The 25,780-nt window shown below is 48.0% G+C and overlaps 1 protein-coding gene across 4 annotated transcripts in view; it reads right to left on the reverse strand.

Moving 5' to 3' along the window:
- Klhl29 (kelch like family member 29) overlaps positions 1-25,780 on the reverse strand; it is a 287,828-nt gene that overhangs the window by 142,180 nt on the left and 119,868 nt on the right. The window lies entirely within an intron of this gene.

Here is a 25,780-nt window from a genome sequence, read left to right on the forward strand (position 1 = left end):
GCACGTGGTGGGGAAGCATCTCTTCCCATCCTCACTATGACAAAAGATTCCATTGCCTCCTCGGGCCACACTTTGTCCAGTCACAGTTAACACAACTCACATGTAGACACTCACTCTACAGTGGACACAGTCTCAAAAATTTCACTTGCTCCCTTGCAATACCTGTCAGCAGCAATATCTGGATAGTTCCTAATTTAGGGACAAGGGAGCTCACAGGAGAACAAGTGAATCCCGTAAGTCAGGGAACTAGAAAGTGAGAACGACCAGGATGCCCAGCCCTTTGGACTCACACTGTTTCTGAAAGATGCTAGCTTCCTCAGATTCCCAACCTTATGATTCAACTGTGCGCATCCGGACCCATGCACTCTGGCTTCTGCTCCCCACACCATCTCCCACGCTGCTTCCTGAGCATCTGAACAGAAGGCCCTTCAGGGTTGTCATGGAGACTTAGATACACCATGGTATGGGAAGGGCCCTCTGAGTCATCGAGGACTGCATCTTGCTCAGCATCGTGATGACGTGGCTGGCTCAGGCAGGGCCCAGCTATCCCAGTCAGAAAAGAGGCACGGCTACAAAGAGGAGTCCACAGGGAGAGGGCACGGTACTGCCTGGACACAAGTGGGGGCTGAGGGCGAGGGCTGCCCTGCATCTCCCTTCCATAGCCCTGCCTGTGGCTTAGGACCCATTCGATTTACTCTTTCCAACCACTTCCAGTCTCCGGTGTGAGCTCCTGTCTTTTCCAATCCCACCAGCCCTTCTCTGGAGTTCTGGCTAGTGAATAGACAGAACACTTTATTTTTAAATTGCCTTTAAAGCCCAATGCTTCTCTGGACTGTGCACATCTGTGCTCATTGTCCACTATTAGTGCTAGGAAGCCTGAGCTCATACCCAGCTCCAGGTAACATGCTACCATGCTTGCATGGTAGTTTAGTTCTGGAGGCCACTTCTCTCTTTTCCAGGCACATGAAGTAGAACTGAGCCTCACTTTATGTAGAGCTTTCTACCACTGGAGGCAGAGCTGACCCAGACCTTTGAAGATGGCTATGGGCTCCCTGTTCAATTCATCATTGTACTTCCAGATACATAAACTGTCACCCAAATTCTTTTCAAGTATCAGAGGTTACAGATGACCCATTTGTTAATTCTAACCCACAGCCATGCCCTTATCCCCTTGGCTTCCCTCACATGGTGTGGCTAATCTCTGCAGCCAGTCTCTATGGCTTCTGTGACACCAGGTCCGCTCCCAGCCTTTGAAGCTAGCTCTCCTTAGGGTTCCATACTTTTCCCTGTTCTCTTTGCCCTCTATGCTTTTCTTGGATGAGTTCTTTCAATAAACCTTCCTAACCTGTGACATCTAGAGCTACCTTTCCAGCTCTGTTGCTCCTAAGCTCCTAAACGTCATCAGTGCCCATATGAGATCACTGTTCTTTGTGCCTAAATTCCCATTTTCAAGAGTTTCCTGTCTAGGGACAGAGCAGATATATTCACTTCTGCCCCTATATGCTGGGCATACCCTCCATGCAATGGCCCCACATCACCTTCTTCATCTGATCTTTTGACAAGTACTCTGTCTTGTTCTTCTTATCCACTCTTTGTAAAAATTTCTTTTGAGGCAAACCCAACAGACTGTCCTTTATTTTTTATGTGTGTGTGTGTGTGAGATAGAGGGGGCCAGGGAGAGGGAGAGAATTAGCATACCAGGGCCTCCAGCCATTGCACTGAAACTTCAGATGCTGTGCACATGTGCAACCATGTGCCCTTGCGTCACCTCATCCTTATGGCTTACGTGGGACCTGGAGAGTCAAACATAGGTCCTTAGGCTTCACAGGCAAGCACCTTAACTGCTAAGCCATCTCTCCAGCCCTTACCACTCTTTTATTTTTTTGTTCATTTTTATTTATTTGAGGGGGGGGGGAGAAAGAGAGAGAGGGAGAGAGAATGGGTATGCCAGGGCTTCCAGCCACTGCAAACGAACTCCAGATATGTGCACCCTCTTGTGCATCTGGCTAATGTGGGTCCTGGGGAATCAAGCCTTGAACCAGGGTCCTTAGGCTTCACAGGCAAGTGCTTAACCGCTAAGCCATCTCTCCAGGCCCCTTACCCACTCTTTTGATTTGAGACAAGGTTTCACTATGTAGCCCAGGCCAGCCTGGAACTCTATGCATCCCAGGCAGGTCTTGAAGTCATGATCATACTGCCTCCTCCTCCTTGTTTGACTGTTTTAAAAGCACAAGTCTTCACTGCTCTATGCTTAAATCCCATCTTGTAGAATCAGCTCCCAGCTCCTCCATGCAGCCCAGAAGATGCTGCTGGAGGGCCCCCTCCTGCTCCTCCCAATGTCGCAACCATGCCCACTCATTCCAAACTCTTATGAATTTTGAAAGGTTCATGTCCTCTTCAGTTTGGGGTAAAACCCCACAATGCTCTATCCTGGAAACAGTCTTTGACCCTCCTTCTGAGTACAGCTTGCCTTCTACAACTCAGATCAGCACCAGGTCTTCCTGAGGTGTGACTTTCCTATGTCTGTATTCTTGACAAGGGGGTCTGGGTCCTTGTGTGGCATAGAATGATGTCCAGTACATGTGAGAACAGGCCCTGTTATTTCTTAATTGCTGAACATTTCCATAAAGGACAAACACATTTGTGTGAAAGAGAAGACCTTAGACACAGAATCTTGGGTCGTCTCACTCAGAATTTGGAGGCACCGGAGTTAAACAATATTCTACTCTCCTACTAACTTGGACTTGTGCCTTCAAGGGCAGCTCTGGAAGGGCTTCTTGGAGGCCCATTGGATTTCATAGCTCAAGATCTTTTCTCCCAAACCTCAGCCCAAGATAGGACATTGACTCTTGCCAGTGGCCACAGCGTTACGGTACTGCTTTTCTCGTTGGGTCCTAAGTGGGAAGAGATTGCTACATATCCAACACACTTCATCCCCGTCCTCTTCCTGAGCATCCAGGACCTCTCCCAGTTGCCATGGGAGTTGGGCTGGGACCACGCATAGATCTGGCATACAGAATGAGTGGGTCAGCAATGGAAATGGCTTTCAGACTTGGTTCTTTCAAAATTCCCCCTGTGACCCTGTAGCTCCCTTTGTCTACCTTGGCAACCTTGGGGGGGGGGAGGTGTCACATCTCCTGGACAGGATGGCTGTTCCCTGAAAGAGGTTGTTCTACCTGCACAAGCTTTTCATGACTGTTATATACCTCAGTGCTGTGATAAGATCCTGTGACTGGCATTCTACTTGTTACCTCAGCACAGCCTGGCCTTGCTGTCTGATACATTCAATCAGCTCCTGCTTTCTCACACAATATAGCCTCAGATATCCTCACAGAAATCATCCCCTCTCAGTTGCAGAGGGGCCAGCACCCTTGTTCCTTGACAGGTGCCCAGAGGCAGTGGAGAGGACAGGAATCATAGATAGATAAATCAATAGCAATTTTTTTTTAAATTTTGCCCCAGTAAAACCTCAGATGCCAGCAAAGTCTCTCAGCTGGCTGCCTTGGGGACCATCTGATGGGCCCCACAGTCTCAATCTTACTCATTACTCCAGTGTGTAAGAGCAAAGAAGCCAGACCCCCAAAACACACACCTCCTCCCATCCTTAGTCTCCTTCAAATGCCAGGGAGGAGTGGAAACTCGGACAGCTGGAGGCCACACAATCTGGTTTCAGTCTCATTAAGTGTATTCAAAACAAAGGTCAACTATTTGCATGCAAGCGTTTGGGTCAGACCTCATTCCTCAGTTTAATTTCCCCTTTCAAACGAATGAAAGAAATGTGTTGCACAGTTTACTCTGAGCCAGACGGCAGAGTGCCAGCTCCAGAGGTGGCAACTTAAGTATTTCCTGCTGGGCACGGAGCCAGCATGTCACAGAGGTCTCACGTGCACACACACATGCCCGAATGGTGCTGTGGGAGGCACAGGAAGTGCACGTGCTGCAGAAGGAGACCTCGAATAGACAAGGTGCCTCAGACCAGACTGGTCAAGCAATTCCAGACAAAACATAGAAAATAGCTTCCTTGTTAAGGGAGTACCCTTTTCTGGCAGGCAGCCTGTGAACTGGCAGAGCCTGGCACAGAGCCCTGCACCAAGAATGGAGGGTGTGAACAAGCAGCCTCCTTAGTATGAGGGGACACTTACAGAGAATCCAGGCTTCCTGGCTACACAGGGGCTGTCCTGCCAACACGTGCTTATGTATATGTACATGTGTGATGAAAAAGCTGTCTCGTGCCTGTAATCCTAGCATTTGAGGGGATGAGGCAAAAAGATCATTGAGTATGAGTTCAACCTGGGCTACATGTGTGTTCCAGACCAGCAAGGGTTACCAAGTGAAATTGTCTCAAAAGGGAAAAGGAAAGGGGGGAAAAAGATATGAAAAGAGAAAAAGAAAGGAGTTTCAGAATTTCGTAAATCTTATGTTAGTTGGTGGAGACAGGCCAGTGAAGTCCAGGTGAAGACTAGGGTTGGTCCAGGCTCCATGGTAATGCCGAGAAGCCTCCCAGACGTGCATTTGTGGTGTGTAAGTTGGCTGTGGATCCTATTTACAGAAAACCTACTTCACTGAAGCACTGTTCTTTGAACTGTCCCAATGATGTGGGGCCAAGGAAGCTGGACCTTTTCTTGGGGGGCAGGACCCTTCTTCCACTTTACAGAGACCACTGCTCCACAGCCTCTGCCATCTTGTGTGCACACTTTCATGGCATTCTGAGTTCAGACCATGTGGGTGGCCACTTTCTAGCACCAAGGATGGGTACAGGGACATTAGGGCCCTACATGTAGCTTAGGAAGCCTGGCCACATGTTCCATTCACCATTCCCTTCTGTTTGATGAACCTCTCCTACTGCAGGAAGCAGTGAGGGGGAACACGATTTCCCACAGACTGGGGCAAATATGAAGAAGGTCTGCTTGTCACCATGATATGCTCCCAACGGGCCAAAGTGCTGCCCTATAAGTTTAGTCTGCGGTGACCCAGTCCTCAGTCTAGAGCTACCAATCCTGTGGGTGTCTTAACACACACAGAAACACACCAATCCCAAGGAAAGTTTCCCAGCAACCCCTAGTGCAGCCTTGCCACATGGATCAGCTCTGGGGAAAGCCATGACATGAAGATCAGCTTCAGAAGGTTCCTGAGAAATCACAAAGGCCACTGGCTGGGTGTGCCATTATCCCGTGGGAGGGGGCTTTTCCCTTCCACTGATCCTCTCAAAGGGCCTGTTTTTGCTATTTCCCCACACCCAAGGGATGAGGTGCAAGCAAGTTTGCTCCACCTGGAAAAGACTTTGACTTAATGCCTCCACAAATCTGCTTCCTAGAACCCACAGGAGTGAAGGAGGGGCTGCTGATCCCCAGAGGCTCTGCTGTTCTTTTGGAGGAGATGCTAGGCATCATCCAGGAGCAAGCAGAGGGGATGCAGCAGCCTCAGCTCCTGGCTTCTACCCTTCCCGAGCCTCCACTCACAGCCTGTTTCCAGACCCCTCATGTTCCTGTTACTCTCCATCTGGAAAATGGGGATAAGTACCATGCCTTCCCGTGGACTCTTGGCAGGATCAAGCAATGCAGTTTGCATGTCTCTGTATGTATGCAGGCCCATCATTGAATGACAGCCACAGCCATGGCTCAGGTGGAGAAGAAGCAGTCAGCAATCCCAAGGCCAGAAGGGCCTGGAAGGTCTCTAGGATGGGTTCACAGGAAATTGTCAACCTTGAGGCTACGTGGATACCTGGTATTTGCAAGCATAAAAAGTTAGTAAGACTCTTCATGCTAGGAAGCTGGGAATCCTATAGGATTGTCTTACTCAGAGCACTGGGAAACAACAGGTTAGGAGTGAGAGGAAGGTTACCATTAGTTACCATCCATGATAGCAGGGAGACAATGCCACTAGCCCCAGGTCTTGCCTTGTTGGATGGGCTTCTTCCTGCATCCTAGAGGTGCCATAACAGCTTTGAGAAGATCTTGACTATCCAGAGCCTGAGGATAGCTATCTCCAGCCTTAGCTCAGGCCATGTCTCTGATGTCTTAGCAGCTGGTGGCTGGGATTTGTCTCCTGGACGCTTGCTAGATACCAGATCAACAGCCCTGCTACACAGATTGGCCTGGAAACCTTCAACATGAATAATTCATCAGTAAATAATTAAGAATCATCATGTGTCACAGTGTGTGTGTGTGTGTGTGTGTGTGTGTGTGTGTGTATGTCAGAGACTGGGGGGAGGGAGGGAGGGAGGGAGGGAGAGGTTCATGGAGCACAGCGGGCAATGTTCCTGAGTCGACAGCACTGGCAACTGACAGTCTTGCTCAGAACCTGCTCCTAAACCCACAGGCAGGATGGTCTTGGTCTGTGTCCAGTGGCTGGCTATGTGTTCAGGATGATGGTGGTGGCCCACATGCATTAACATGCACAGTGTGTACACACTGCACACAGGATCACAGGTGGCTAATGACCCTTTCCTCGTTCTTATCATTAAGACACGCAGAAGGAGTGGGCTGCTGGCTGCAAGGGCCCCGAAGGCGTGATTAATCCGCAGGAAGGCAGGGGAGCCCACACTGCCTGCAGACCAGGGAGCCGAAGTGGCTGGCTGAGGAATGAGCCATGGACGTCCGGGCTCGATTGGAAAATGGATGATTGCCTCATTTGGGGGAGACGTGCTGCCAAGTCGATTGGAACAGCCCGTGCCCATCTTTATTATTTTCGTTTCCCTCTCTGCATCTTTTAGCCTTTCTTCTGGAACAAAACATTACACAGCAGCCAGAACACCATCTTGGCAAATGCAGTACAAAGGAATTTCTCCTGGTGCATTGCAAGGAGCCAGCTTGGCCATGACTGTGTGGATATTGGCTAGAGCTGGGGATGCCCCTGGGAAATAGTTTTGTGCTTGCTGAAGTTGATGCATCACTCAGTGTCTCTCATCCCCGACATCCCCACAGAGCACCTCCCAGTAACTCAGAAGATTTGCTTCTGCCTGATGGGTTGGGCTCATGATGGCCCCTCTGTCCAGCACCTTGTTCTTAGAGCATAATTTAGACTTGCTGGGCCTGTGCCCCAGGGATGGAGTGGTATGCTCTGCTCCCCATGGGAATTCTAGCCGTGCACTTGAAGTCAGAGGGCTACTTCTCTACCTCTGCGTGTGCATGTGCGTATGTGTGTTGAAGGGTTAGTCCTCACCATCTATATTGTTTGAAACAGTCACTGCCACTTCAAACAGCAGGTAAGCATTACTTGTGTCCATATTTATGTGGGTTCTGGGGGGTCTGAACTCCAGTTGGTCATCAGGCTTATGCAGCAAGTGCTTTTACCCTCCAAGCTACCTCTGCAGCCCTCCTTTGCTTCCTCCTCTGCAGCTGATGACATGCAGGGCTCAGACTGTAATTGCCACACCAAAATGACAGGTCTATCTTAACATGGCACAAGAGGTAGATTGGGCAAGGTAGAGAGCAGTGAGGTACCTAAGGCCTGTCTACACGTTCACAGTCCAGTAAAGTTGACTCCTTGGATTCTGTCTCATATACCAGGCCCCTCTTTTAGCTCTGCCCAAGGGTGAGGTATTCCCCAGGTAGAGCCGGAGTCAAGGCTTCCACACAGGAATGAACTATGTGGGTCACATGGGTCCTGTGTCAGTGTCAACCTGGGGCAGGTGCCAAGTTCAAATTCTCTGGGCCATCAGAACAGCTCTTGGCATTATAGGCTGACACTTCTCTCCCCTGCTCCTTCGCAGGGCAAGGAACCTGAGGGGTAGTTACATTTTCAGTTACTTTTCTTAAAATATCAAGTTCACCTGGCAAACTGAACATGATATTGCTGTCCTATGTCGCTTCCATGTCTTGTTCAATTAAGAAGACCTGGTGTGACTTCCCCATTCTGTCCCGGTGATCACCTCCTGCTCGACCATCAGGTCTTACCCACAAGGGCCCATGTGGAGACTGACCACACGGGGACCAGTCTAGAACATCTCAACCCAGCCCTGCAGCTTGGCAGCTAAATGTTCCAGGAAGAGCCACTGCAGATAGGCTGGGGAAAGGGGAGTCAAGGAGGCCACCAATCCAATTAGAAATGAGAAGCATGACCTCTGACCTCTGTCCATTCCTGGACCCCTAGTGGCACAAATCTCTGCAACAGAGAACTTTAGGGTATTGCTTTTATTGGTTTTAAAGAAGACTGGAACCTGTTTTCTCCAAGGCACGCTAAGGCTGCAAGAATTTCTCGGGACTCTGCACATCCAAGCGTTGAAAATATAACCCTTCTAATTGAGAACTTTCTTAACAGTAGATGGCAAGTGTGAATTGCTCCAGGGAGTGGGAAGGGAACTGTGTGTTAAATGCTCAGTGGTTCACTACCACAGCGGTCTGGCCTGGCCATATGGGATTGTATCTGTGACCCTTCAAATGGGTCTTGGTCTTCTAAACTGCTTTATTGAGGCATGACTGACATACAGAGAGCTATAGATATTTAATGTACACAACTTGAGGTGATTAGAGATAAACGTTCACCCCTGAGATCATCAAAGTGTCCCGGCTGCCCAGGTCACAACAGGACTCATCAGTTCCAAAAGCCCACTCTGCCTCTTTTTTCTTCCTTTTTGTGGTCGGAGCATTTAACCCCAGAGGCCACAAAGTTTCAGTTATGCAAAAGAAACAAGATGTGGTGATCTACCACGACACAGAGCTTGTGAGGAACTGCAGGGCACTTGCACTGTGTCCTTCCCCATGTGTTCAGAGGGAACTTAAATGAACTGCCCTCTCTACATAAACCTCTTTTAAACCCATCACACTGTTTGCTTCACAGCAACCTTTGGTATAGTCAGGGAAGCACTGATCTTCGAATTGTATCAGTGAGGAAGAGGAAGAAGAGGAAGCCCAATGCTAGAGACAGGGCCTCAGAACATGAAAATGCTGGTCAGCGGGCCGGCGGGCCCCCACCACTGAGTGCTTGTTAGAACGCTGGGCCTTGCTCCAGCACTGCTGAGTCACAACCCACATTCTTAGCAATCTATAGTTTGAACACACCAGTTTACAACCCAACCAGATTAGCAGGCTAGGATTCAACTTTAGGACCAGGCATTCAATACTCTGCATGCTCCTGGAGGGGCAGCAGTATTTTTTGGGAAAACCCATATTCCATAATTACAGGGCTTAATATATGACCTAAAATGACAAATGCTCAAAATGCTTTTCTGATGATAGGTTTCAGGAAAAATGCCACCAATTCCTTTTCTGGGCCCAATTTCTTGTTCAAAAAGCAATCTCCCTGCATGAGAAAGGCTGCGTCTAGTGCCCGTCTCAGACAAGCATTATTAAAAGAACAAGCCTTCCGTCCCTCCCTGCCTGTGTGCACCTGTGCTTTGAGAAATTCTGGTTGTGGGTTTTGATGTAGTGATGTTTTTCTTTTCCTTTTTTTTTTTCTTTCAAAAAAGCACACATAATTCAGAGGCTTTTCTCATGGGACTAATTGACTAGGCATTTGTGCCATTGCTTCTGGTGTAAATCATTATAATGGTGATAATGAAAAATAAAAAAGATATTGGAAATGACAGTTGGCAACATAATATCAGCCTAAAGTGAGGGAAGAGGAGTGGTGTGTATAAATTAGGAGCTCGTAAACACCAGGATCGATGAGTGAGCTATAGTAGGTCTGGTTTGATAGCTTACAGGAGGATTAACTGGTGTTATCATTAACAACCATCTTGGTTCCCATGTTCTTGTGGCTCTGTGGAAACTGGAGCCCTGTTTCACCACAGTCCTGCAGACCCTCAGTTTGAGGTCTTTGGAACTGGATACTGCAGTCACCTTCCTCCTCCAAGTCAGCTTCCTACTCGCTCCTGGCCGCCTCTCAGGCATGCCTGATTATTCTGAATCTTGCAGAATTGACTAATTCAACAAGCTCACGCTTCACAGGAAATGGTGTTCAGCTATGACCTGGGCTGATGAATGGATCCTACTCAGTGCCTGGAGCCAGACCCAGAAGTGGGTTGTGGAGAAGAAAGACTGATGCATGCGCTCTATTTGTCTGCCAAAAATGCTCTTGCAATTTGCTTTCTTCTAGACAAGAGTCTATTCAAAAGTCTATTTGGAAACATTAGGCAACGGCCGTCACATGGCCGGCAGATCATACTGCCTGTGACAGGATATTATCTTCCTTGGGAGAGACTCGACTGCTCTTTTATGTCACCAAGTAACTAGCGTCTGGGCTGATGGCTACAGAATTGCTCCAAGGGCTGGGGACATTAAAATCCCTGTCCAGAGTGAATGCGGAATCGACAGCCACTTCAATATGCAGGATTTGTGGAACCTTCACCAGAGTGAGGATCAAGTGCCTGATTTTCTCAGCAACTCCCTGGTGGGACTCAAGGGAGGGGCTCCTGCTTACCTAAATCCCTCCCTGGGAAGGTAGCTAGATTTTGTGCCTCTTTACTTCCCATGCAAATCCATAGGCATGCTCGGGGGTATTCATGTACAAGCCTTCCCTTTGCTCACCACATCACAGCAGACTCTATCCTCTTCTCTGTCACCGCTGGCTCAGTGTAAGGCACTGAGGGCACTCCTGACTGAGTGCTGCTCAGGACCAGAGTGCAGGTGGGCTATGGAACCCCTTCATGTGTCACAATGAGGGGGAGCAGCCAGCCCAGGCTGGAGCAGGCAGGTGGCTCTGTGTGGCCCTGGAGTCCTACGGTAGCGCACCCAGGGTCTGTTCACTTATTCTATCTTATTTACTCTGTTCACATATTCTAAGACAGAGGAGACTGTCTTAGAATATGTGAGGGCTGTGTGGGAGAGAAGAAAGGCAGTGTGGCTAGGGACAGAAGACCTAGTTTTGCTGGCTAGTCATGCAGCCTGCTGAGATATCTCCCCTCCAGATGACTTTAGCAGCCCAAGACCCACACTGCTCCAGAATCTGTATTGAGTTCCTGGAGCAGAACATTTGGGGTCACTTGGGGAATATTTCTGCCCCTGTTTTGACCACTGACCCCAGGTTTTACCCACCCTCCAGATGTCCTCCCTGCCCTATGCCAAGCTCATGTCAGGCTATAGAGCCTTTTTAGTCTTTGTATCGGGAGCTGATACCCCATCTTGATGAGCTTTCCTCAGATTTGCATTGTCTTCGTTCTATGTCCATGTTTTTAATTAAATTAAATTAAAAAAAAAACAGCAACAGCGGCTGAGAGCAGAGGGCAGCCTGTTGTGAGGCTGTGCTTTATCGCCACCCAAGCATGCAAACGAGTAGGCCTCCCTTGACAAGTTCACGTCTCCAGTGCCGAGCTGGCTGTTTGAACAGCTTGTGGGCAGTAATTGAAACATAGATTTTTGTTGCCTTTCTGTTTATTTTTAGATTAACCAAGCAGGGATACTTGGCTTCCTGGCTGTCACTTCCAACCTTTGGGGCAGCTCAGAACCCCTAGCCTCATGTACTCTAGCAGGACCAACACATGTTTCCTTGGGAGCCTCCCTCTTGGGTCCTCCCCGCCTCCCAGTCCTGTGCCGGACTCTGGACATGGGAGGCCTTCACTTACAAGTCCCACCTCACCAGTACCCCAGACAGGGAAGCTGAAGAGGGCAAGGTACCTGTAGGCTCCTCCTCAGTTTTGAGCTCTTTTAAAGACTTTCTCTCCCTGCCTTGCTGGACTCTCACAGTAGCTCTGGAAGGCAGGCCAGGCAGGGTCCAACTAGCCATCCCTTCCACCCAGGGGAGACAGGCATACACCCAGGATCCTCTATGCCTAAGACAAAGGGACTCTAACAAAACAAGAGTCAAGGCTCAGAGAAGATTCAATCAGTTCTTATTTTGGGTATATATTTTCTTTTTGAGACAGGGTTTTACTAAGCTGGCCTCTGATCCTCCTGCCTCAGCTTCTCAAATGTTGGGGTTAAAGATAGGCATTACCATGATAGGCTATTTTAGCTACTTTTAAACCATTATGAAGCCAGCCATGTTAGCACATACCTGTAGTTCAAGTATTTGGGAGGTGGAGACAGGAGGATCAGGAGTTCAAGGTCTTCCTTGACTACATATAGAGTTTGAAGCCAGTAAGGTCTACATGATACCCTGTCTCCATCCCTTTCCCCACCAAAACCAAAAACTACCAGGGCTGGAGAGATGGCTTAGTGGTTAAGCACTTTCCTGTGAAGCCTAAAGACCCCAGTTTGAGGCTCGATTCCCCAGGACCTAAATTAGCCAGATGCACAAGGGGGCACATGTGTTTGGGGTTCGTTTGCAGTGGCTGGAGGCCCTGGCGTGCCCATTCTCTCTCTCTCTCACTCTTTCTCTCTCTGTCTGTCACTCTCAAATAAATAAATAAAAATGAATAAAATATTTAAAAAAACTAAACCAAAATAACTCATCATTATGGTCCTATCAGCCTAGGGAGGTCGTTCCTGCTACAAGCTGGTTAGGTGGGCCTTATCACAGAAATCAACACTTCCCACATCTCCATGTGTGCACTGTGGGTCAGTGGGGCTCTTGCTTTGTGTCCACCTGTCTTCATGACCGTGGCTGTGGGTGTCACCTGGGCACTGCTAACCACTGTGGCAAAGGGAAGGAAAGGTTGATTGGCCATTCACACACTTGGTCTTAAAATTTTCACATCATAGGCCAAAGCAAACCATGTGTTCATGTTTAACTTTAATCAGGTTGGGAAATGCCAGCCAACCATGTGACTTTAGTCTTTAACTCCTCAAGGCTGAAAACACTGTAAAGGTACAGCCTTCTCATCTCATTGCCCCAGGGCTCTGCCCTGGGCCTGGCACACTGCAGGGGCTCTTCTGCCCACTGATCAGAACTATCCTGAGGGAGAGCTATGAGCAAGAGGGACCTCTGACCATGTTCTTCTCTCAACAAGGTCTCTCTACCTCTCCATGGCTCCAGTCTTATTCTGGGGCCCCTTTTCCTAAAAACCTCCTTGGATTACCTAGCCTGCAAGGATAGCTGCTTCCCAGCCCCAGTCCCAACCCTCTTGTCAGTGTAAATCTTACAGAACAGTGGCTGTGTAACCAGTTTTTTAAACAGCTGGACTATAGGATATTAGCAGTTATCAGGTTTCTGCTTTCCCCCCTATTTTCCTTCTAACTTTTCCTATTTGACCTAAATCACTTTTGGGGTGACTTTTGGGTGTTCCTCATTACAAATACTGCTATTGTGACTGCTTCTGCCACAGAAAGCAGATACTTGCTGAGGTGAGTGTTTCCCGTGGCTAGCAATGAATGGAACAAGGGGTGAGCCACATCAGCTCTTCCATCCTTAGAATGAACCTACAAGAGGCACTCTGATTAAACTGAGGCATGGCGAGGTTCACATACTTAAAGGTTTGAGGGACCTGTGTGGACACATAGCACAGTGCCATGGAGTTATCAGGTAGTTGGGTGGGAACTCCTGGGGGAGGGACATGGCCTTACACTCCCTCTTGCCAACTCTTTTCTCAGCCTCCTTGCTCCCCACAGTTAGTATTGGGAATTTCCTTTATCTTCTTTTCCTCTTCCTCTCATGCTTATACTTCTTTTTTAAAATTAAATTTATTTATTAAAGAAAGAGAGAGAATGGGCACACCAGGGCCTCCAGCCACTACAAATGAACTCCAGATGCATGTGCCACCTTGTGTATCTGGCTTACGTGGGACTTGGAGAATGGAACCTGGGTCCTTAGGCTTTGCACGCAAGTGCCTTAACTGCTATGCCATCCCTCATACTTCTTTTTTGAGATAGAATTCATTATATATCCTAGCCTGGCTTCAATGTCCTAAAATGGCCTGGAACTTTTAATCCTTCTGCCTTGGCCTCATGAGAGGGCTGGAATCAGAGGCACATACCACCATGCGTAGGTAGCCTTAGGGCTAACAGAGGCTGGGGAGTTGAGGAGTCCTGGGGCTACCAGCTCTTCTTTTAATGTGGGCTCCTACTGTCCACATTGAGCCTAGGGCCTTGGCCAAGTCTCCTGGACAGAGGAAGAGCTTCATTTCACATCCCGCTTCTTCAGTTAACTTCCCACCGCCTTCAGGAAGGTCTGCACCCTTATCCTTTGGTCTCTACCCTTTCTAGCCCTCACTTCACAGCGTCTCATGTAACCATTTAACTTCATAACAACCTTTGATGTCACACAGCATTGCCCAACTTCTGGTTTCCTGACTGGAAACCCTAACACACCCATCAGTCACCTCCACAGCCCATGTCCACCTGTGTGCAGATCCAGGGTTTCCTGAGGGTAATGGAGTGTGGCTCCCAGACAGAACTGCGGATTCAGGGTTAGAGTTTCTGATTGGGTGCTGGGGAGCTATAGACATGCCAGAGTCCAGCTGTAGCAACTCCCAAGAGTGGGGAGATATCTGTTTTTGAACCTATCCCAGCCTGTAGACACAGTAGTCCATAGTCCATTGGCAGCAGGCTGCCCAGCAGCTGGGCATAGAGCAGGTCCTACGTCTGGGTTCAACAAAGGTTCTTCAGAGGTTTGGTCTTGGATGGGAATGGGCATGGTCCCTGCCTGAGGTTTGGTGCACATTGGTGCTAGACTCCAGCCTGGCACCACTGGGCAAGTTTTCTGGGGCTAGAATATGGGGAGCTTAGCATCCTTGTGCCAGAGAAGAGGATGGGACTGGCGCCCTGTCCCCTGCAGCAGCATGCTGAGGTCTGCTCACGCTGCTGTCCCAGGACCTCCATCTATAGAGGGGTCAGGATAATTCCAGGATGGCAGATGAGCATAACACCCTCTATTTTTTAAAAATTTATTTATTTATTTATTTGAGAGAGACAGACACAGAGAGAAAGACAGATAGAGGGAGAGAGAGAGAATGGACGCGCCAGGACTTCCAGCCTCTGCAAACGAACTGCAGACACGTGCGCCCCCTTGTGCATCTGGCTAACGTGGGACCTGGGGAACTGAGCCTCGAACTGGGGTTCTTAGGCTTCACAGGCAAGCGCTTAACTGCTAAGCCATCTCTCCAGGCCCCCTCTATTTTGTTTTGAGGCAGGGTCTCACTCTAGCCCAGGATAACCTGAAACTTACTCTGTAGCCCAAGCTGGCCTTGAATTCATTGCTATCCTCTGACCTCAGCCTCTTGAGTGCTGGGAATCCAGGCATGAGTCACCACACCCAATCACCCTCTTTAACTTGCTATCATTCTTTATACTCCTGAGCCCTTACGGTGTCAACTCTGTTCTGGAATTCACTTGACTCGGTGCTGAGCCTTTGTGCCTAGATGCAGGTAGTCACAGGGAAGAGAAGCAAAGAGTATTTATGGAGCACCAACAGTACGCTCACCATCCTGGAAGCCATCTTCATCTCAGGTGAGTCACAGCACTGCCTCTATTTTGTAGAGGGGTCAAGTGAAGCTCAAATGAGCAAGTGATGGCATGAAGAAGAAAGCATTGCCCTTGGCTTGAAGCCAGGGCTCTTCCTACACCCTCTTGGGGCTTTGCAACTAGGCTCCAGCTTCCCATTGGCCCAGCCTAAAGATCTGTACCCTACTGACTCACAGGCTCCTTTTATGTCAAGACCATTGGCTGACAGGTGTGGGTACCCTCTTGACTCCATTCACTCCTCTCACCTCCATCCTGGCCACCTGGTCTAAGCCTCCATACCTCTCACCTGGGTTTCTGTTAGCTCCTAATCCATTTCTCTGCATCCTGCCTGGCTCTCCCTTGATGTGTTTTCCACTCCTATAGGTGGTGATCTCAGGAAACAGCAGGTCAGAGCATCTCACTATTCCCCAATTCTGCAATTATCATCTGAGAAAAAACTCAAACCTTTAGGGATTCCTGAGCAGTGGCACCACCCTGCTGTTTTCCCTTCACCTCCTCTGCTCCATTTTGTCATCTAGTTCTTCCAGCACCTTAGGGCCCTCCTGCCTCAGGAACCTTGTGCGTACTAATCTTCTAGTGTCCTCATTTCCTTCAGTTTGTTTCTCAGGTCAGTGAGGCCTTCTCTGCTGATCCCACTCCCTTTCTCTTTCTTTCCTCCCTCCCATCTTTCTTCCTTCCCTCCCTTCTTTCCTCTCTCCCTCCCTTCCTTTCTTTTTCTTATTCCTTTGTTTGTCTTAAGTAGCCTAGGCTGGCCTTGAACTATTTCTAGCTCCCAAGTCCTAGGATTTTAGCTCATGTCACCATGCTAAGCTTGATCATTTACAGTAATTTTACAGTAATAATTTCCTTTCATGCTTTATTTTCAAATATATATATTTTTCTATTAGACTACTTAATCTCCTTAGATGTCTGTCTCCCACACTGGACTGTAACTCTAACTGTAACTAGATATTGACTCACCTAATCTCCATCATCATACTGGAGTGTGAGTCCCTGAGAGAAGGAACTAGATGTTGACTCACCTAACCTCCCTCACCACACTGGAGTGTGAGTCCCTGAGGGAAGGAACTAGATGCTGACTCACCTAACCTCCCTCACCACACTGGAGTGTGAGTCCCTGAGGGAAGGAACTAGATGCTGACTCACCTAACGTCCCTCACCACACTGGAGTGTGAGTCCCTGAGGGAAGGAACTAGATGCTGACTCACCTAACCTCCCTCACCACACTGGAGTGTGAGTCCCTGAGGGACGGAACTAGATGTTGACTCACTTAATCTCCATCAGAACTCAGTGGGGCAGCCTTTATGATGTCTGCTTCTTTCTCTGATAAAGAAACTGAGGCACAAGCCGGGCGTGGTGGTGCACGCCTTTAATCCCAGCACTGGAAGGCAGAGGTAGGAGGATTGTTGTGAGTTTGAGGCCACCCTGAGACTCCATAGTGAATTCCAGGTGAGCCTGGGCTACAGTGAGACCCTACCTTGAAAAACCAAAAATCAAAAAAAAAAAAAAAAAAAGAAACTGAGGCACAGAAAGGCAATCAATTTGCCAAAAGTCACTCAGCTAGAAAGTGGCAGAACCAATGAGTTCTGATCTCAGCCAGAACTATTCCTAAGTGCCACTTCCGTTCACTGTGTCAACAGATAGTCCCTGACTCCTTTAAGTCCACGTAAGAATGAATGAATGAATGAATGAATGCTACTGTTCCAAAACAATATGGTCCTGGGCCCAACGTCTCTCCCCACAGAGGGATATGTGCTAGCTCAGGTCTTTTTTCTTCTCCCCACCCTACCTACCAGGATGTCAACCCTCATGGCATTAACCACAGTCAAGGGATGTGACAAAAATGAACTCCTGTCAGTCTAAGACTGGCCCTGGCCATGGAGAAGACACAATTTAGATTGGACAAAACATCTTTCTCCGGGCTGGTTGTCAACCTGTGTGCAACAGGCTCCTATGCATCCTCCCTGTTCTGTGTCCCACAGAGCCCTGGAGAGTCTTGGGTTGGGAGTTTGGGTGCTAATGCCATAGTGCCTTTGAGCAGCCATCCACAATGCACTGTACCAGCAGCACTTAGGGGGAGCAGCCTGCTCTCCCCAGGGATGCACACATCCATGGTGTGATTCCTTTGAGGAAAATGACTCAGGCAGCCACTGATTAAAACACAGCTGCTCCCGAGGAGGTTTTTGGTGGTGGAAATACCAAATAGCTCTGAAGCTCCAGCCATCCCTCAAAGCACTGAAGCAGCTTCTAGATGCCATCTGACTTTTAATCAGCTTGCTCTGTCCCCATCCAGAAGGTCTAATGAAATGTTACACTGCAAGGAACACGGAAATTAGGAACTTCAGAGGTGAGGGATGCGGGATTTTTGTTTTGGTCTGTTATTTGCATAAACCTCAAGGGAATAACCATTAGGGTATAGAGAAGACAAATAACAAAATCTGCTTGCCTACTGGGGCCCTGGTACCCCACTTGAAAAGTGAATGCAGTTTTTTCTCTTCTTTAAAATCTTACTCTTGCAAGCAGCCAGGGTAGGAGAGAGTGTGGTGTTGTATTGTTTTTTTGAGCACTGCTGTCCCTGTCCTCCACGCTAGGCAACATGCTCACACCCTGATTTGATCTACATGGAGCTGTGTTCTTGCCAGTATGGGTGGGATGTGTGTGTCGGTGAATTGGGTTACTCCAAGCCTGTCTTATTAGACCAGGGACACTATCTTCACATTCTCTTTTTCTTCCCATTGCAGAGAATGATACTCAGGTGGCAGCGACACACCATAGCAGAAGCCTTGGTCCATGTTGGGCTCATGGAACAAAGCACATTGGCCAACCTCAAATTGTGATATGAGAAAGAAATAATTCCCTACTAGGATCAAGCCACTACAGTTTGGGGTTGCTTGATCCAGAAGTTAGCCTTGCCCCTACTCAGGCAGTCTGTATTTTCCAGGTAAAAAACACAGGTGCACAGTTGGGAGTCACCTGCCCAAGCTCACAAGATTACCAAGGAGGTAAGGATAAGTATGAACTAGGCCGGTTCTTCCCTGAGGCGTTCCAGATGCAAGGCCTGTATAGAAGTCCAAGTCAGACTCCTCAGGGCTGAACACCTTGCACAGGGAGTCAGGCGAGGCTCCTTGAGGATTCAGGAAAGAGACTATGCCTGCAGGTCTGCTCCCTTGCCTGCTGCTACCCTGGGGAGAGAAGCAGGAAGGACAGAGGCTGGACACTGTCTCCCTGGGGACAGGCTCCTTCCATATGCTGGCAAGCCTAAAGGAGAGCACGTGCTTTATAGAAAAGGTCAAGACCAGAAAGCAGGTGACTCAGCAATTCCCCAAATAGCTCAGCCTGAGAACAGGCTGCCCCCTCTCGGAACGCACATGCTCCACAGAAACTGACCAATGGCCTGGCTCAGAGAGCCCAAGGCATCACGGAGGGAGAGCTGTTCCCATTAGAAAGCCGTAGGCTAATCCTTGCTCAGTCTGTGCCCTCTCGAATTTGCAAGAGCAGCCTTGGGCATCCAGTCTTCTAGTTGGATGGGTCTAATGGGACTGAAATAAGTCCTCCAAATGCCTAGCCTGCCTTTGTTCCTTAATAAACACACACACAGAGAAAGACGCAATTAAGGTGAGGATAGAAGAAGGACTAACCAGGGAAGACACATGATTGCCAAATTCTGAGAGGCTATTTTAGAGAAGAGATTACAGGGATGGAAATTAAAACAAAACAAAAGGAAACCCCACCACCGCCCTGGTTGCCTGCCTGAGCCCTTCAGGCGCCTTGATGCTGTCTCCCAAGGCCACCAGTGGGACAGCAATGACACAACAACTGGCAGGCCACATCCCACCCTTCCCAGGAGTGCTAATTAGCTCCCAGGATTAATTCTGCAGCTTACCAGACAGTTCTAGCAGCTGCACCAGGATGGCCACTGCCAGAAACAAGAGCTTCTGGAAGAAGACATACCTACTACTGTTTCTCCAATCTGGCCCTGGGGACCAGAATCCATAAATCCTCTTTCCCAAGAAGGCTTCAGCCTGCTGTGGTCCGCCAGGAGCACCAATTATGTAGTTTCTTTGGCTTTGAAAATTTTTTTTTCCTTAAAGAATGTGTTTTCAATGCTAGGGACTTGAGTAAGAATGGTGATTGCATTGAATCTGAGACCAGGAATCCCGAGAGAACTGTACTCTCAGGCACCCCAAATCACCTTTTCTGCTGGCCAGGCCTACTGCCCAGCTAAAACAAAGATGCACAGAGCTGCAGCCAGACCTCCAGTCCCTCACCCAGCCTTGGTTGGGCCCATGGCTCTGTGCCAAGGCCTGCAAGGGTAAACACAAGTGAGCTAGCCAAGGGCTGCCCTTGAGGAGCAAACTGATTGTCAGGGCTGAAACAATCCTTAGGGAGCCTTGAGCTACAGGATAGTAATAACGGCACAAGTATGGGTCCCTTGGGTTCTGGGATCTGGGCTCTTTCCTCTTGTCCTCCCCACAGGAGGGGAGGAAGATAACTTCCTATCCTTCTATCAGGTGCATTCCTCCATCCATCCACTTGTCATCCATTAGCACATCAAACACTGGCTGATTATATGGTCAGGTACAGACATAGAGATTACTATCAATTGAAGAAGGTAAGAAAGGTCCCAACAGAACTCCATGGTGAAACTGCATTGTGTATCTCATACCCGTTCCCTCTTCACCAGACATCATAATCTTTCTTCCCCATGTGGAACCCATAAAATAGTCATCATCTTGGTGAGTATGTGACTAGCCTGATGCAGTAGTTCTGTCCCTGGATGATAATTAGTGACCCAAATCCCTGAGATCTGATATATGAAATGTGGAAAACTCTTCCTTTAGGGTCATAGATGCTATAAACGGGGACTACTCTACTGTCTTCCCTGGTTAAGGGGAGGAAGTGAGCCTCAGGGCAGAGAATGAAGCCAACCCTGGAGAGAAGCAGATGAGAGACTGGCAGTTATGCTACCACACGAACTACTGGATCTCACTGTGCTGAAACTCCTGCTGAACCTTTCAGTGGCAAGAGACAGCACATTTTCTTTTGGCTTTAGTGAGTCTGAGCTGGCTTCCCATCTACACTGTACCCCAAAGCATTCAATGTTCTAATAGACTCTCAGAGAAAAATCAAGTTCCGTGCTGCTAGAGATGAGGTTTGGGATGTAAGGATGTGTCTTTGTAACTCTGAGAAAGAGAATGGCTTCAGAGAGAAGATCAGGGACAGAGAGACGCTCAAGATGAAAGAAGTGTGGAGCAGCACTGTCCACTAGAATTTTCTGTGATGATGGAAATAATCTGTAATGAGAGCTATTCAATATGGTGGCCATGAATCTTTTGGGCTCAAGGCTGTCGGGCATTTGAAAAGTAGCTTGAGGGCCAGGGGTATAGCTCAGGTGGTAGAGGACTCTCTTAGCAGGCAAAAGGCCCTGGGCTCCATCCTTAGTACTACAAACCAAACCAAAACAGACAATTTATTTCTGTTACCAAGGAACTGAATTTTACATTTAAAAAAAGTAATTTAAATAGAACACCTGGTTAGTGGCTACTCTCTTGGCCAGTGCAAGTGTGGAGAAAATGTGAGAGGACCAAGCACATCTTAGGACTGGGGTAGCTAGAGGAAGCTGCTTGGGGGGTGGGAAGCTGGGGGACATCTGAATACAGATGTAAATGACCCAGGGAAGAACCAAGGAGGGTCTGTGCTGTGGTGGAGGTGATGAGGAGGAGACAGAGATGAGAAAGGAATGACACCAGAGTCAACTCTCAGGGCCACTGCCAGTGTAGCCACTTTTGGAAATAAGTAATGCAGAAAAGGATGTAGGTTTGAGAACAAGGCCAAGGATGTTGTAACAAAGGTTGTGTACCAGGAAGTTAAAGATTGGACATAAGTTTTTGGGGCCACTGGAGTTGTGTGTGTGTTGGGGGGAAGTAATTGTCAAACTAAAGAAACTATAGCAAGGCCGGAACTGTGAGAACAGGGGCTGGGGAGATGGCTCAGGGGTAAAGTGCTTGCTATACAAGCATGAGGACTTAAGTTCTGATCTCATGCACCCATCTAAGAACTGGCCATGGTGGCATGTGCTTGCAATCCCAGAGCTAGGAAGTGGAGACAGGTGGATCCCTAGGGCTTGTTGGAAGCTATGTGCTCAGTGAGATACCCTGCCTGAAGAAATAAGATGGAAAGCTGCTGGGAAAGACACTTAACACTGCCACTGGTCTGCATGCACCCAAACGCATAAGTACAGGTACACCACCCACCCCCACCCACTTACACCCTCACACAGACACATACAGAAGAGCTGTGGGGAATACTACCATGAAGGGTTTGGCCACAAAGAGAATACGGAAGAGCTGTGAGGAGGACTCGGAGAGTGCTGTGAGCGTCAGGTGGGACTACTTGGGAAGGTGGCACTGTTCTCATGTGCCGGCATGTTTTTAAGATCACTGCAATTTCTTTCTTTCCATGCCCAATATTAAGAGTAAAACATCTCAGCCACTTAAAGCACAAGATATTCTGAAGTGCACTGTGTACTTCCCAATATGCAGAACAGAACTTAAGGCCACAGAAACATGGAGGGCTATAGCCAGCACTACCCCCATGGCCAAAGGATTCAGGGTCCCTGTGTCAATCAGCCTCGGGTTCTGTGCTCCTCAGTGTGCATGAGGGCTTCGCACCCTTGCAGGGACATCATCACTGCTTAGCTTTGCTATAGTGTGAATATGGTTTGCCCCTCTGTGAGCATGTGGAAGCTCAGTTGCCACTGTGACGAGAGGCTGGGCCTTTATTTAAAAAAATTTTTTTAAATGTTTATTTTTACTTATTTGAGAGTGACAGAGAGAGAGAGAGAGAGAGAGAGAGAGAGAGAGAGAGAGAGAGAGAGAAAGGCACACACACACACAGAGAGAAGGCGTGCCAGGGCCTCTAGCCACTGCAAACCGAACTCCAGATGCATGCACCCCCTTGGGCACCTGGCTAATGTGGGTCCTGGAGAATTGAGCCTCCAACCAGGGTCCTCAGGCTTCACAGGCAAGTGCTTGACCGCTAAGCCATCTCTCCAGTACAAGGCTGGGCCTTTAAATGGTGACCAGGTCATGAAGGGATTAATGCCTTTCCTGGGGTCTGGATTAGTTATTATGAGAGTTGGCTGCTATAGAACAAGTCTGCCTCTTGCTTTCTCTCTTTGAGGCCTGATGGCATTTCTGCTCTTCTGCCATACAGCATGAGGCTCTCACTAGAAGCCAGGATGCTGGTGCCATGCTCTTGAACTTTCCAACCTCCACACTCAAGAGCCAAAGTAAACCCCCTTTCTTTATAAATCATTCAGTCTATGGTATTTTGTTACAGCAACAATAGATGGACTAGGACAAGTTTCCAGCAAAAGTTTCTTATTTCTATTATCTTTACCAGCCCTTCTCTTCCCCCTTGCCACATCAGGTGTTTGCAAAATTTACTTTGAAATTACAATTCAGATCATTAATTTAATAGTTAATATGTATTTTTAAAGCCTCAGTGGTAGATGATGAAGAAAGAACAGGACTTTCAGTTCACGCATGTCATGATCCTAACTTGTGTCGCCAGCCGCTCAGAGCTGCCATCTGCTCTCGCTTCAGTCTGGCTCCAAAGCTCTGGGAGAAGATTTCAGATCAGGGAGACATGGTAGAAAAGCCATAGGCCCAGACAATCTTATCACTGAGAATTTCTTATTTTGAAAGAGATCAATGTGTCACCTTGGCACAAATGCTGAGGACAGACTCTGTATGTTAGAGGAAGTCCATTTGAAGTCAGAAAACTAACAGAGTGACATATTCTACAACATGTTCCCCCTGTCACAGCCAAAGAATCATTCCTCATGTTCACCCCCATGAAGTCAACAGCAAACCATGTGAGATCCCAGAATGTATGTTTCAGTCATAATTCTTGCTTCTTGGAAGCGAGAGAGATCTTGGGGTCTAGGCTGCAATTAGCTGGCAGAGGGACAGAAAATTTCCTTGTTGAGGGTCTACTGAGTGTATCCAACCTTTTGGCAATGCAACATGATGTTATTGTCTATAATCTCATGTTCCAAAAGTGCCCAATCCAGTTATCAAAAGAAAAAAAATAGTAAAAAATAAAAATAAAAATAAAAATAAAAGCTCAATGTTTTAGGTAGCTTATTGTTTTGTATAGCCACTTGTAGTCCACAGGCTGTAAGCAGGATACATCTGATAGGCCAAGTGCTTTGTGGTATGTTGGTAAAAACAGAATAGGACAAGATTGTACCAAGTGGATATGAAGGGAAATCAGGAAATCCAGCTTTGTACAGCTTCCCTATGAGTGCACCAGAGCTCATGCATCTTTGATTCTCCTTGTGTGGCCCTACGTCCCACAGCAGCGTTCTCACTTGACATGGGGTGTCCAATGAGCAGGGTTTCAGTCTTGTTCTGCCACTGGTGGAGTGAATTTGGAGGTACTCTTTCTGTTTTCTGGCTCGTCCCTCCCCATTCATTATTAATCAGGGTCCAAACCACTAGGCTCAATGATTCACTCATGTCCTCACTCTGGCAGTGAGGTCTCCAGGAACTCACAGCCTCCACAGCCACCTTCCTGTACATGTCACAGCTGCCTTCCTTCTCATGGACCACTCACCATGGGTCTTTGTGTTTCCTACCATCATGAAGGCTAAGGAATTCATGCCTTACTTAGGACAGCCTCTGGACACCTATAGAAATGTCTGTCAGCCCTTCCCTATCTGACTGGGAATGGAGGCCTCGCTCCTCTCTGTTCTGGCTTGCCTCTCCATCTTCCCTTCAATACAAGAACTTCTTACAGGCCCACTAACCTTTGAATACTACAGCCACTACAGATATCAGCAAAAAGCCTGTGATCCTGTCGAGGACTCAGATGAAGCGTGATTTTCTTTAGCCCTGCAGTTGTACCCAAATTCAGACATCAGCAGGCTGCTGGTCTATTGTGTCGTTCCGAATCTGCACTATGAGTACTAATGCAGCAGAAATACTGTTGGGCGTGAGGACCAGGATGCTCTTCCTGGTTGGCTGGAGTGGCCCCTCCCTCTCTCTGAAGTATGTGAGTGAGCATGTTCTGCAGAAAGTGTCATGGAGCCCATGTTTCTACTAAAGTACATACAGTTCCAACCCTTCTTCCTTAAGGCCTTTATTCATTTTTCATATTAAAAATTATGATGTAGCCAGGTGTGGTGGCGTATGCCTTTAATCCCAGCACTAGAAGGCAGAGGTAGGAGGATCACTGTGAGTTTGAGGCCACCCTGAGACTCCATAGTGAATTCCAGGTCAGCCTGAGCTAGAGTGAGACCCTACCTCAAAAAAAACAAAAAAACAAACAAACAAACAAAAAAATTATGATGCAAATAATGGTTTTCACTATGACATTGTCATGAACATTGCTCATATTTACCTCCTTCCTCTGCAAACCTTAAGGTCTTCAAATGCCCCTTCCCTTTACAGTAGTATAATAGAAAAGGTTAAGTGCTGGGAAGACCATTACTCTGAGGCCACAAAGTGTTTGGGAGGAGCCAGGGGCAGGGAAACAGAAGCAGTGCCCCTGTGGTTGCAGAAGGAAGTGCTAACTGAACTCCATCAATGGTTCTAAAAGGAAACTTAGAACAAGGCAAGTGCCAAGCTGGAAGCCATAATGTATGAAGGTGACATTCAGGTGTTCCATTGCCTAGATGGGACAACAGCAATGTACAGATGTCAAGTCAGTGAATACCATAACCTCACTGAGGAGGGCCCCAGGGTAAGGGGACAGGGGATAAAAGAGTGTAACCTGTTACAAATAAAATAAAAAGTGGAAGAAAAGAAAGGAAGAGCCACAGGATGTGTTGGCTCCATTAACAGCTGCCTGCTCACATTTCCTGCACAGTTTTAGCTGTTAAGAATCTTAGTTTGTTTATTGTTGGTCAAAGCTTCTAATTCTACTGGCCACTAAAATGCTTTCCCACCTAAACAAATTACAAACAACCCAAACCATAAACAGTGCGTTTCCTTTTGGAGTACAGGCTTAGGAATTTTCCAGGTCCGTTTTGTTCTAAGGCCTGAATGCAGTAACCCTTTCTAGGTGTGATACTGGCCTCAGAATTCTGGCTTTGTTTTGCAAACACAAAGGTCAGCAGTCCCCTTCCAACTCACTGCCCCTGCGGCTTCCTCTCCTCTGAGCACGTGAAAGTACAGCTGCAGGGTGGGGTGGTGAGAGGTGGAGGTCTTAGAACACATCAAAGACATCTGTATAAAGGTGGGAGAGTGGCCTCCTTTAAACCCTGCACCATGTGCCCAATAGGGGCCCAGCATGGCATTCACAGTACCAACTCTGGCTTCCTGCTGCGACAAGTGCCTGCATGTCACTCTGCATTACAGGCAGCAAGCCAACCTACCCTGACAGCCAGGCTGCCTTCTATAGAATGTGCTCTAATTTTTGCAGCTTGGAGCCCCTTGGGTCTCAAGGATGGGGTCACCCCAATTATGATGCCTGAAGTTGCTGGAGAGATAAAATAT

The sequence above is a fragment of the Jaculus jaculus genome, chromosome 5, assembly GCF_020740685.1.
Source record: "Jaculus jaculus isolate mJacJac1 chromosome 5, mJacJac1.mat.Y.cur, whole genome shotgun sequence".
Classification (NCBI taxonomy): domain Eukaryota; kingdom Metazoa; phylum Chordata; class Mammalia; order Rodentia; family Dipodidae; genus Jaculus; species Jaculus jaculus.